Genomic DNA, 11,236 nt, shown 5'->3' on the forward strand with positions numbered 1-11,236 from the left:
CTGGCTGACGATATCGTGGGAAGAAGGAACACAGTATGTCATTAAAAGTGGTTTCCATTGCCAGCCCACTGAGTTGGGACCAAGCAACATATAACCAGTGATGTGACCTAGAAGTCATTGAACAGGTGCATGCTGGCATCACAACAGTTTATTTTATGCAGAGGCGACACTGTGAAGGGAAGAAAAACACGTTGTAACTTGTAAAGCCAATGGTTAGTCAGTCAGAATTAAAAATATACCCTAATGCCAATTAATTATTCAAAATAGGGCCTGAGTCATGAATGCAGGGAAATCGACCACAATATATAATTGCATAGATCCTGTCAGGAATTTGCTGCCTAGATGCACCTTCCAAAAGCATGAAAAACAAACTAAAGATAGCATATAATAAGGGCATGGAAAGTGGTACGTAAAATTTAGTTAATGTTCAGATTATATTTAGAATCTTTTTTTTCTTGACAGTCCTGGGATAATCCAGTCCTCCAACACCTACTAAAATTAGATTGTAAGCTCCTCGGGGCAGGGACTCATTTCCTAAATGTCACTTATGTCTGAAAGCACTTTTCCCCATCATGTGTTATTTGTATTATTTGTATGATTATATCACGTGTACTACTGCTGTGAAGCTCTATGTACATTAATGACACAATATAAATTAAGATATATGGTACACTAGCTGAGAGACCCGGCGTTGCCCGGGATGTAAATGCGTAATAGGTAGTATTATTTATAAATTGTGGAACAATAGGTGAGTATTTGTTGTAAAGGTTGGATAATAATATTGAAAAGAAAGATGGAAGATAATGTAATACGATGTTGTATAAAAATGGTTTATTGTAACCACACCACAGTACAATGTATATTTTGGTGCCATAAGTGATGTAAAAATGTGAGGCGTGTGTCCTGCTAGGGTGTGAGGCGGCGGGTGGCGCGTGGGTTGTGAGTGCTGTCTGCGAGTGGGGGTACTGCTAGGGTGTGAGGCGGCGGGTGGTGCGTGGGTTGTGAGTGCTGTCTGTGAGTGTGGGTCCTGCTAGGGTGTGAGGCGGCGGGTGGCGCGTGGGTTGTGAGTGCTGTCTGAGTGGGGGTCCTGCTAGGGTGTGAGGCGGCGGGTGGCGCGTGGGTTGTGAGTGCTGTCTGTGAGTGGGGGTCCTGCTAGGGTGTGAGGCGGTGGGTCAGTGATGTCGGTGCGTAGGGGCGGGAGGCAGCAGGTGTGTGTGGCGGCAGGTATGTGTCGAGTGTGGCGGGTGTCTGTTGAGTGCGTGCAGCGGCTGTGAGGCGGTGGGTGAAAGGCAGAGGCGGCCGGAGTAAGGGCGGGTGAAAGGCAGAGGCGGGGGTGGGGAGGCGGTAAGGCGGGCAGGAAGGGCGAAGGGCGGCGGGAAGGGGAGGAGGGGGTGGTGGAGGGGGGCAAGGGGTGGAGGAGGGGGGCAAGGGGTGGAGGAGGGGGGAAGGGTTAGAGGAGGGGGGAAGGGTTAGAGGAGGAGGGGGGAAGGGTTAGAGGAGGGGGGGGGAAGGGTTAGAGGAGGGGGGGGGAAGGGTTAGAGGAGGGGGGGGGAAGGGTTAGAGGAGGGGAGGGGAAGGGTTAGAGGAGGGAGGGGAAGGGTTAGAGGAGCGGGGGGGGAAGGGTTAGAGGAGCGGGGGGGGAAGGGTTAGAGGAGGGGGGGAAGGGGTGGAAGTGTGGGAGGGGGTGGGAGGGGAAAGGGGTGGAGGGGAGGGGGGTGCAGGGGTGGAGGGAAGGGGAGGGGGGGGTGGAGGGGAGCAGAGGGGGGGGAAAGGGGAGCGGAGGGGGGGGGGGGAAGGGGAGCGGAGGGGGGGGAAAGGGGAGCGGAGGGGGGGGAAAGGGGAGCGGAGGGGGGGGAAAGGGGAGCGGAGGGGGGGGAAAGAGGAGCGGAGGGGGGGAAAGGGGAGCGGAGGGGGGGGAAGGGGAGCGGAGGGGGGGGAAAGGGGAGCGGAGGGGGTGGGGTGGAAAGGGGAGCGGAGGGGAGCGGAGGGGGGGGGAAGGGGAGCGGAGGGGGGGGGGAAGGGGAGCGGAGGGGGGGGGGGGGAAGGGGAGCGGAGGGGGGGGTAAGGGGAGCGGGGGGGGTAAGGGGAGCGGGGGGGGTAAGGGGAGCGGGGGGGGAAGGGGAGGGGGGGGAAGGGGAGGGGGGGGGGAAGGGGAGCGGGGGGAAAGGGGAGAAGTGGTGGGAAGGGGGAGGAGGGGGGAGGTGGTGGGAAGGGGGCAAAGGGGGGAGGTGGTGGGAAGGGGGAGAAGGGGGAGGTGGTGGGAAGAGGGAGAAGGGGGGATGTGGTGGGAAGGGGGAGGAGGGGGGATGTGGTGGGAAGGGGGAGGAGGGGGGATGTGGTGGGAAGGGGGAGGTGGTGGGAAGGGGGAGAAAGGGGGAGGTGGTGGGAAGGGGGGAGGTGGTGGGAAGGGGGGAGGTGGTGGGAAGGGGGAGGAGGGGGGAGGTGGTGGGAATGGGGAGGAGGGGGAAGGTGGTGGGAAGGGGGAGGAGGGGGGATGTGGTGGGGAGGAGGGGTGAGGTGGTGGGAAGGGGGAGGAGGGGTGAGGTGGTGGGAAGGGGGAGGAGGGGTGAGGTGGTGGGAAGGGGGGGAGTTGGTGGGAAGGGGGAGGAGGTGGGAAGGGGGGGGAAGGGGGAGGTGGTGGGAAGGGGGGGGAAGGGGGAGGTGGTGGGAAGGGGGGGGGAAGGGGGAGGTGGTGGGAAGGGGGGGGAGGTGGTGGGAAGGGGGAGGAGGTGGGAAGGGGGAGGAGGTGGGAAGGGGGAGGCAGTGGGAAGGGGAGGTGGGAAGGGGGAGGAGGTGGGAAGGGGGAGGAGGTGGGAAGTGGGAGGCGGTGGGAAGGGGAGGCGGTGGGATGGGGGAGGGGAGGCGGTGGGAAGGGGGAGGGGAGGCGGTGGGGAGGGGAGGCGGTGGGGAGGGGAGGCGGTGGGAAGGGGGGGGAGGCGGTGGGAAGGAGGGGGGGAGGCGGTGGGAAGGGGGGGGAGGCGGTGGGAAGGGGGTAGGAAGGGGGGGGAGGCGGTGGGAAGGGGGTGGGAAGTTGGGAGGGGAGGCGGTGGGAAGGGAGGCAGTGGGAAGGGGGGGGGGCGGTGGGAAGGGGGGAGGGGAGGCGGTGGGAAGGGGGGGGGAGGCGGTGGGAAGGGGGGAGGGGAGGTGGTGGGAAGGGGGGAGGGGAGGCAGTGGACAGGAAGGGGGGCAGTGGACAGGAAGGGGGGCAGTGGACAGGAGGGGGGCAGTGGACAGGAGGGGGGGCCAGTGGACAGGAGGGGGGGCCAGTGGACAGGAGGGGGGCCAGTGGACAGGAGGGGGGGCAGTGGACAGGAGGGAGGGCAGTGGACAGGAGGGGGGGCAGTGGACAGGAGGGGGGGGGCAGTGGACAGGAGGGGGGGGGGGCAGTGGACAGGAGGGGGGGGGCAGTGGACAGGAGGGGGGGGCAGTGGACAGGAGGGGGGGGGCAGTGGACAGGAGGGGGGGGGCAGTGGACAGGAGGGGGGGGCCAGTGGACAGGAGGGGGGGGCAGTGGACAGGAGGGGGGGCAGGGGGCAGTGGACAGGAGGGGGGGCCAGTGGACAGGAGGGGGGCCAGTGGACAGGAGGGGGGGCAGTGGACAGGAGGGGGGCAGTGGACAGGAGGGGGGGGCAGTGGACAGGAGGGGGGGGGCAGTGGACAGGAGGGGGGGGGGGCAGTGGACAGGAGGGGGGGGGCAGTGGACAGGAGGGGGGGGGCAGTGGACAGGAGGGGGGGGCCAGTGGACAGGAGGGGGGGGCAGTGGACAGGAGGGGGGGGCCAGTGGACAGGAGGGGGGGGCAGTGGACAGGAGGGGGGGCAGGGGGCAGTGGACAGGAGGGGGGCAGTGGACAGGAGGGGGGGGCAGTGGACAGGAGGGGGGGCAGTGGACAGGAGGGGGGGGCAGTGGACAGGAGGGGGGGCAGTGGACAGGAGGGGGGGCAGTGGACAGGAGGGGGGGCAGTGGACAGGAGGGGGGGGCAGTGGACAGGAGGGGGGGGGGAAGTGGACAGGAGGGGGGGGGGCAGTGGACAGGAGGGGGGGGGGCAGTGGACAGGAGGGGGGGGGCAGTGGACAGGAGGGGGGGGCAGTGGACAGGAGGGGGGGCAGTGGACAGGAGGGGGGGCAGTGGACAGGAGGGGGGGCAGTGGACAGGAGGGGGGGCAGTGGACAGGAGGGGGGGCAGTGGACAGGAGGGGGCGGGCAGTGGACAGGAGGGGGGCAGTGGACAGGAGGGGGGCAGTGGACAGGAGGGGGGGCAGTGGACAGGAGGGGGTGGACAGTGGACAGGAGGGGGTGGACAGTGGACAGGAGGGGGGGGACAGTGGACAGGAGGGGGGGGCAGTGGACAGGGGGGGCAGTGGACAGGGGGGGGGGCAGTGGACAGGAGGGGGGGGGAGCAGTGGACAGGAGGGGGGGGGCAGTGGACAGGAGAGGGGGGGCAGTGGACAGGAGAGGGGGGGGCAGTGGACAGGAGGGGGGGGGGGCAGTGGACAGGGGGGGGGCAGTGGACAGGGGGGGGCAGTGGACAGGAGGGGGGGGGAGCAGTGGACAGGAGGGGGGGCAGTGGACAGGAGAGGGGGGGCAGTGGACAGGAGAGGGGGGGCAGTGGACAGGAGAGGGGGGGCAGTGGACAGGAGGGGGCGGCTGTGGACAGGAGGGGGGGCAGTGGACAGGAGAGGGGGGGCAGTGGACAGGAGAGGGGGGGCAGTGGACAGGAGAGGGGGGGTGAGGTGGTGGGAAGGGGGAGGAGGGGTGAGGTGGTGGGAAGGGGGGGGAGTTGGTGGGAAGGGGGAGGAGGTGGGAAGGGGGGGGAAGGGGGAGGTGGTGGGAAGGGGGGGAAGGGGGAGGTGGTGGGAAGGGGGGGGGGAAGGGGGAGGTGGTGGGAAGGGGGGGAGGTGGTGGGAAGGGGGAGGAGGTGGGAAGGGGGAGGAGGTGGGAAGGGGGAGGAGGTGGGAAGGGGGAGGCGGTGGGAAGGGGAGGTGGGAAGGGGGAGGAGGTGGGAAGGGGGAGGAGGTGGGAAGTGGGAGGCGGTGGGAAGGGGAGGCGGTGGGATGGGGGAGGGGAGGCGGTGGGAAGGGGGAGGGGAGGCGGTGGGGAGGGGAGGCGGTGGGAAGGGGGGGGAGGCGGTGGGAAGGGGGGGTGGCAGTGGGAAGGGGGGGGAGGCGGTGGGAAGGGGGGGAGGCGGTGGGAAGGGGGGGGAGGCGGTGGGAAGGGGGGGGAGGCGGTGGGAAGGGGGGGGAGGCGGTGGGAAGGGGGGGAGGCAATGGGAAGGAGGGGGGGAGGCGGTGGGAAGGGGGGGGAGGCGGTGGGAAGGGGGTAGGAAGGGGGGGGGAGGCGGTGGGAAGGGGGTGGGAAGTTGGGAGGGGAGGCGGTGGGAAGGGAGGCGGTGGGAAGGGGGGGGGGCGGTGGGAAGGGGGGAGGGGAGGCGGTGGGAAGGGGGGGGGAGGCGGTGGGAAGGGGGGAGGGGAGGTGGTGGGAAGGGGGGAGGGGAGGCAGTGGACAGGAAGGGGGGCAGTGGACAGGAAGGGGGGACAGGAAGGGGGGCAGTGGACAGGAGGGGGGCAGTGGACAGGAGGGGGGGCCAGTGGACAGGAGGGGGGGCCAGTGGACAGGAGGGGGGGCCAGTGGACAGGAGGGGGGGGGCAGTGGACGAAGGGGGGGGCAGTGGACGGAGGGGGGGGCAGTGGACAGGAGGGGGGCAGTGGACAGGAGGGGGGGCAGTGGACAGGAGGGGGGCAGTGGACAGGAGGGGGGGGGCAGTGGACAGGAGGGGGGGGCCAGTGGACAGGAGGAAGGGGGCAGTGGACAGGAGGGGGGGGGCCAGTGGACAGGAGGGGGGGGCAGTGGACAGGAGGGGGGGGGCAGTGGACAGGAGGGGGGGGCCAGTGGACAGGAGGAAGGGGGCAGTGGACAGGAGGGGGGGGCCAGTGGACAGGAGGGGGGGCAGTGGACAGGAGGGGGGGCAGGGGGCAGTGGACAGGAGGGGGGGCAGTGGACAGGAGGGGGGGGCAGTGGACAGGAGGGGGGGCCAGTGGAGGGGGGGGAAGGGGAAGGGGGGGGGGCCAGTGGACAGGAGGGGGGGGGCAGTGGACAGGAGGGGGGGGCAGTGGACAGGAGGGGGGGGGCAGTGGACAGGAGGGGGGGGCAGTGGACAGGAGGGGGGGGCACTGGACAGGAGGGGGGGGGCAGTGGACAGGAGGGGGGGGCAGTGGACAGGAGGGGGGGGCAGTGGACAGGAGGGGGGGGCAGTGGACAGGAGGGTGGGGCAGTGGACAGGAGGGGGGGCAGTGGACAGGAGGGGGGGGGCAGTGGACAGGAGGGGGGGGCAGTGGACAGGAGGGGGGGGCAGTGGACAGGAGGGGGGGGCAGTGGACAGGAGGGGGGGCAGTGGACAGGAGGGGGGGCAGTGGACAGGAGGGGGGGCAGTGGACAGGAGGGGGGGCAGTGGACAGGAGGGGGGGCAGTGGACAGGAGGGGGCGGGCAGTGGACAGGAGGGGGGCAGTGGACAGGAGGGGGGGCAGTGGACAGGAGGGGGTGGACAGTGGACAGGAGGGGGGGGACAGTGGACAGGAGGGGGGGGACAGTGGACAGGAGGGGGGGGGCAGTGGACAGGGGGGGCAGTGGACAGGGGGGGGGCAGTGGACAGGAGGGGGGGGGAGCAGTGGACAGGAGGGGGGGGGGCAGTGGACAGGAGAGGGGGGGCAGTGGACAGGAGAGGGGGGGCAGTGGACAGGAGGGGGGGGGGGCAGTGGACAGGGGGGGGGCAGTGGACAGGGGGGGGCAGTGGACAGGAGGGGGGGGAGCAGTGGACAGGAGGGGGGGCAGTGGACAGGAGAGGGGGGGCAGTGGACAGGAGATGGGGGGCAGTGGACAGGAGAGGGGGGGCAGTGGACAGGAGGGGGCGGCTGTGGACAGGAGGGGGGGCAGTGGACAGGAGAGGGGGGGCAGTGGACAGGAGAGGGGGGGCAGTGGACAGGAGGGGGGGCAGTGGACAGGAGAGGGGGGCAGTGGACAGGAGAGGGGGGGCAGTGGACAGGAGGGGGGGGCAGTGGACAGGAGGGGTGGGGCTGTGGACAGGAGGGGGGGGCAGTGGACAGGAGGGGGGGGCAGTGGACAGGAGGGGGGGGGCAGTGGACAGGAGGGGGGGCAGTGGACAGGAGGGGGGCAGTGTCACACACACACACACACACACACACACACACGTCTCAGTCCCGTGATGCGCCCTTTCTCAGTTCTGTGCGGCGGCTGCGCCGCAGGTGGGGGGGAGGTGGGGGAGCAACACACGCGACACCTACCTGTACTTCCGGCCGTCGCCATCTTCTCACTCGGCGCCGCGAGGGAGGAAGGGGGTCCGCCATCTTACGCGCCGAGTGGCAGCCTGTTCCCCCGCCGGGGAGGGAGGTGAGTGTAGCGGGAGGGAGTGGTGTGTAGCGGGAGGGAGTGGTGAGTGGAGCGCGAGGGAATGGAGCGGGAGGGTGGTGAGTGGAGCGGGAGGGAGTGGAGCGGGAGGGAATGGAGCGCGAGGGAGGAAGGGGGTCCGCCATCTTAGGCGCCGCGTGGCAGCCTGCCTGTTCCCCCGCCGGGGAGGGAATGGAGCGGGAGGGAGTGGTGTGTAGCGGGAGGGAGTGGTGTGTAGCGGGAGCTACACTGTGTGAGGTAGCGGGATAGGGGGAGGGACATTGGTGGCATGGTGTAGCGGGGTAGGGGGCCTTCCGGTCTGGTTGCGGTAGGGAGATGTGTGAGGTGCAGGAGATGTGAGGCGTGCTGTGCGGTTCGCGGGAGCTACACTGTGTGAGGTAGCGGGATAGGGGGAGGGACATCGTTGCCATGGTGTGTGAGTGGAGGCCGCGGCCTCGCGGTCCGGTTGCGGGAGGGAGATGTGTGGCGTGGAGGGGAGGGGGGGTTTGAAGAGGCAGTCTGCAGTGTTTGGTGTTGTGTGAATGTGTGTGTGTGCTGTGTTTGTGCGTTGTGTGTAGATTCTGTACCTGATTCGGCAGTCTGTGGTAGCAGACGTGAAGGTTTTGATAGCTGTGAAGCGTGGCCCCAGAGCAGGTTGAGGATTAGAGGATTAGGTGTTGCAAAAACAAAGCGTTCCCAAAACTCAGTGAGGGGTGGGACAGTGTGGAAGTATTAGGGCATTGTTGTTGGACGCAGGCCAATGAGAGGTGTGCGGGGGCGGTCATTGGATGCAGGCCAATGAGAGTCAGTGAGGGGTGGGACGCAGGCCAATGAGAGGTGTGCGGGGGCGGGCATTGGACACAGGCCAATGAGAGTCAGTGAGGGGTGGGACGCAGGCCAATGAGAGGTGTGCGGGGGCGGGCATTGGACGCAGGCCAATGAGAGTCAGTGAGGGGTGGGACAGTGTGGCATTGGTGTTGGACGTAGGCCAATGAGAGGTGTGCGGGGGCGGGCATGGCCTGAGCCGGAGTGACAGGCCCAAGGTCCAATGCGATTGACCCTTGGGACGCAGACATACAGTGATTTCACAAATATATGGTACATACATTTAGGACCCATAGCTCTGCCCTGCAGTGCCATAATGTTAGGCCAGTCACGCAAGAAACCTCATCTTTTAAATTCTTTAAGATGTCATCTCACATTCTTTTAAAAACTATGCCACACGGCAAAACATGAAACAACCATGTTCTAAATGCTCGGTGGATATTTCAATGTCAGCCTGATGAAGGGTGGCTAAGTCGCCCCCCCCTCTCCTCCCCCCCCCCCTTCCCATCCTGTGATATGTTGTTTGTTATATGATCTGCTCACTGACATGTGAATAACTGGAGCTGGGACACATCACCTTTTGAAGTTGTTATGATGTTTCCCTAGTGTAGCAATATTTTTTTGACGATGGTATATAATGTGTTCCATTCTGTTTATGTACTGGTTGAAGTGCATACTGTATGCTTATCCCTATCATTCTGTTTAAACCTGTTTTCATCATCAAAGTAGTTTAAAAGATTAAAAATTCACTGTTAAGTAGTTATCTACCGCATGAGGTGCTCAACTCCAGTCCTCAAGACCAGCAACAGGTCAGGTTTTCAGGATATTCCTGCTTCAGCACAGATGACTCAATCAGACCCTGCTTCAGCACAGGTGGCTCAATCAGAGACTCAGTCTTCGACTGAACCTGATTGAGCCACCGGTGCTGAAGCTGGGATATCCTGAAAACCTGACCTGGTGAGTGGGGCGGGGGCTTGAGGACTGGAGTTCAGCACCCCTTCTCTATCTATAGGATCAGTCACCACCAGTAGGGAAAGACGAAAAACACTCAAGATCTTTATCTCACACAGGCTCATCACTCAAGACCAAAAATTATTTTCAGGCATTTTCATTAACTGTTTATTGTAATGTTTTTGTTTTTTTACATACCAGCACCAATGTATTTGATGTTTCTCCAAATAATGTTTGAGTATGCATTAGACATAATTAACTTCCTCCTTAATCTTTGTTTTCCTCTACAACCATATTTCAGGGCTATATATATATATATATATATATATATATATAGTGCCCACAGCTGTACTTGGCACTATATGGGGAATTATAATGCAATACGTGCAACAAACAAAATCCTCAGACAATAGGAAAGGAAATTACTGCCCCGGAGGGTTTTCAATCTAACTATATATTCTATATATAATTTAAATGGCCAATATGGGGAATACTGTAGTTTCCTAATGGTATCCAAAACCTTACAATGCAATATTGCTATTACAGTCATTTGTATCTCTGCAAAGGTTTATGAATGCTCAATGTTATCTCAAAGTTATGCCTAATTGAATGACTCTCGTAACACAAAAGTGGGCAAAAGCTGTAATCCTGTGCGTTACAGTTGAAATACATGAATATTAGTCTCTGTCATAGGGAACTTGTGACCTGTGTCCTTTTCCCAGGAGATGCAATTTCTCACTGTGCTCATTCAATTGAGCCCCAAAAAGTGCCCATCCATCTCCCGTAGTCTTCTTCCCTTCACTTGCATGCTAAACGAGTGCATTTCCTTTGTCTTAATCAATCTAATTTTGTCATTCTTACCAGTACATCTATTTTGGGGCGGATATTTAGTATTTAAGGAGGATGGAAATTGAGATTACCTGCAAAAGACTAAGGTCCAGACTCATTAACCTCTGTTGGACCATTAACGTTACATTAACCTTAGTTAATTTTAATGGTAAAGTTGGACTCACTAAAGAAAGTAGCGTAATGTTAACGTTACACACAGACATTGGTGGAAATAATATTATAGGTATACCCTAGCTCAAATCCATTAATATGTAACTATGTAACTGTAATATTAAGGTGGCTTACCTACATTAAGTCATAACTAAAGATGCCTAGTGAGGCTGTAAGCTAATGCACAGGTGCTCAACTCCACTCCAGGTTTTCAGGATATCCCAGCTTCAGCACAGTCTTAGGCCGAGTCCATAGAAGGACAGGCTGTGCTGAGGCGTGCGGACGCTCCGCGCTGAGCCCCTGCATCCTTAATGAGGATGCCTTGAGAGGGGGCTCGCGCGAGCGTCCACAGGCGTGCTCAGGCTTTGGAGTTTTCAGCCGAGCGCCAAGCTGTTTTTCAGCGCGCTGTCGGCTGAAAACCTCCAATGAGAGCGGGGCTGCGTAAACGTCACGTCGACGTCAGTACGTCGCGGGCGATTGGCCCAGCGACGTCACTGCCCCCGCCTCCCTCAGTCTCCCCTCACCTTCGATCGCGGACGCTGGCTCGCCTGTATGTGCATGGAATCGCACAGCTTCTGCAGGCAAGCCGCAGCATCAGCGCGGTGCAGCACGGCTCCCCCCCTCTATGGCCCGGGCCTAAGTCTTAGACTAAGCCTCTGATTGAGCCACCTGTGCTGAATCAGGGACTGATTGAGCCACCTGTGCGGAATCAGGGATCTCCTGAAAACCTAGGGGGGGGGGGGTGGGGAGCTTGAGGACTGGAGTTGAGCATAATGATCAATTTTTTTGCAATCGTACCGAGATTGGCTTTTGCTACAGATTCGAACAAACATTTGGTGTCAAAAGTTCTACCGAGATGACCCAAGTGGTAAAAAAAAATCACTTTCGCCATTTTTAACGTGGGAAAATGGCAACTCCACGACTTTAAAAAATGTTCAACTTGACTTGGGAAAGTAATTGCAATGCCCATTGACTTTTTAGCGCTAATTAAATTTGCCACCTACTTTTTGTATCAAAGCTAAATTCAACTACACATGTGAAAAACTTACTTATCTAGTCCTA

General features: G+C 61.7%; 1 protein-coding gene across 1 annotated transcript in view; it reads left to right on the forward strand.

Moving 5' to 3' along the window:
- GRIN2D (glutamate ionotropic receptor NMDA type subunit 2D) overlaps positions 1–11,236 on the forward strand; it is a 370,096-nt gene that overhangs the window by 306,878 nt on the left and 51,982 nt on the right. The window lies entirely within an intron of this gene.

This window comes from Ascaphus truei, chromosome 6 (genome assembly GCF_040206685.1).
Source record: "Ascaphus truei isolate aAscTru1 chromosome 6, aAscTru1.hap1, whole genome shotgun sequence".
NCBI lineage: Eukaryota > Metazoa > Chordata > Amphibia > Anura > Ascaphidae > Ascaphus > Ascaphus truei.